At 36.2% G+C, this 1,571-nt stretch overlaps 1 long non-coding RNA gene across 1 annotated transcript; it reads left to right on the top strand.

Annotated features, from left to right (window-relative positions):
- Positions 1-411: 411 nt before the first annotated feature.
- LOC120962381 (uncharacterized) lies at positions 412-1,106 on the top strand. Its single transcript, XR_005753147.3, has 2 exons — positions 412-621; positions 735-1,106. It is a non-coding gene; the product is annotated as an uncharacterized lncRNA (long non-coding RNA).
- Positions 1,107-1,571: the final 465 nt, after the last annotated feature.

The following is a 1,571-nucleotide window of genomic DNA, read 5'->3' as shown; positions in this document are numbered from 1 at the left end:
ATTGTCGTAACAATCTTCATTTGAGATCCTAAAGGGATTTTGTTGTTGTATACTACTATACACTAGTAATTGTGTACGCACAATGCAAGTTAATGTTAGGCAAGATATTAATTGTATTGCACTTTAATATTAGGCAAGATATAAATTGCATGTTAATATTAGGTAGGATATAATTATTTAGTTAATGCTCATATTGATATTAGGTATTATTTTAATTAATTGAGGGTGCTAAACATTTTAAACGCTAAATACCAGAGCAACTTGGACCATTAGATAGATGCGGTTGACGGGTGGGATTTGTTTGATCTCCGTAACTTGCTCTTTTTATATTAATATAGATATGCGTACACAATAATAAAATAAATGCATATCCATTCATAAGAAGAGTCTAAATATAGAGTAAATGTGCATATTATTATTAATTTAATGCTAAAAATGATATGACACAACTTCTATAAAAACAGTCAATCTGTTAGATTGAGACAAATTGGATTAAAAGGAATACTTGGCAGCTAGAAGACACAACCCATATTCAACAAACTACTACTAACGTTTTTCGAACAAGGATGAGGGGTAGCCACATGATCATTGTTGGTCTTCTTCTTCTGGTGTTAGCCTCAGGTACCGTATGTAGTGATGTGTTCTATTTCATATACAGTTTGATATGAATAACCTACCCAATGGTCTTTGATGTTTTGATCATTTTTTGTGGGGAACATTGATCTTATGTGAAGGTACAACGACAACATCGACAACGGGCGGATATCTAACTGGAACAAATTGCATAGTCAAAACCCCTATGCCTTGTGATGAAATCAAGAGATGCATCGATACCTGCAACTCCTTGTCTCCGGTGCACAGCAAACCTGAAATTAGTTGCGTTGACAAACAGTGTAAATGCACATTTTGTTGAAGTTTGACATGAATCTACAAGCAAGGCATATATTTCCTTGTTATCGGAGTAGTAGTAGTAGTCATTGAGTGTGTATTGGCAGTATTTGATACCAACGGTGTTCTCAAAACAATAAATGGCATGAAAAAAATCCGATTGTGTATGAAACATCATGTATAACCAAATCGGTAGCGGGTTGTTGCTATCTTATCTATACGTGCGCACTCGTGACATACTGGCATACATGATCAGATCTTTGTCTGTGTTGCTTTCAACGGGTCGTACTCGGTCAGATTGTGACTAGTTCCCGTCACTGTCATGTGGTTTCATTCCTTTTCAACCTTCTTCTCCAAATCATAATATTTTATTTTCTTCCACAAATAATATTCGCTTCTTATTCAAACCACTCTCACATTATGAGGTGGTAGATTGTGTCTGGTCACAAGGTTCTAGGGGACTGTTTAATGGAATAGAGTAAAACATGTATCCAATTTGACAATAGGTTACTCTCGCCCCTCAGAGATTAGCGATCACTTTTTAATTCAGCGACGTGGACGAATGTGACCTTGAAATTCAAAGGCAGCTAGGTATTTGTAATGCAAAACGTAGTCAGGTCCCCTAGTTGCTAATTGGCATGCTATTGTTAATTCATCGGAACAAAAGCGAGAGGAACGAGAGC

This window comes from Aegilops tauschii, chromosome 4, assembly GCF_002575655.3.
Source record: "Aegilops tauschii subsp. strangulata cultivar AL8/78 chromosome 4, Aet v6.0, whole genome shotgun sequence".
In the NCBI taxonomy this organism is placed as follows: domain Eukaryota; kingdom Viridiplantae; phylum Streptophyta; class Magnoliopsida; order Poales; family Poaceae; genus Aegilops; species Aegilops tauschii.
This window is presented reverse-complemented; position numbering and strand designations above follow the sequence as displayed.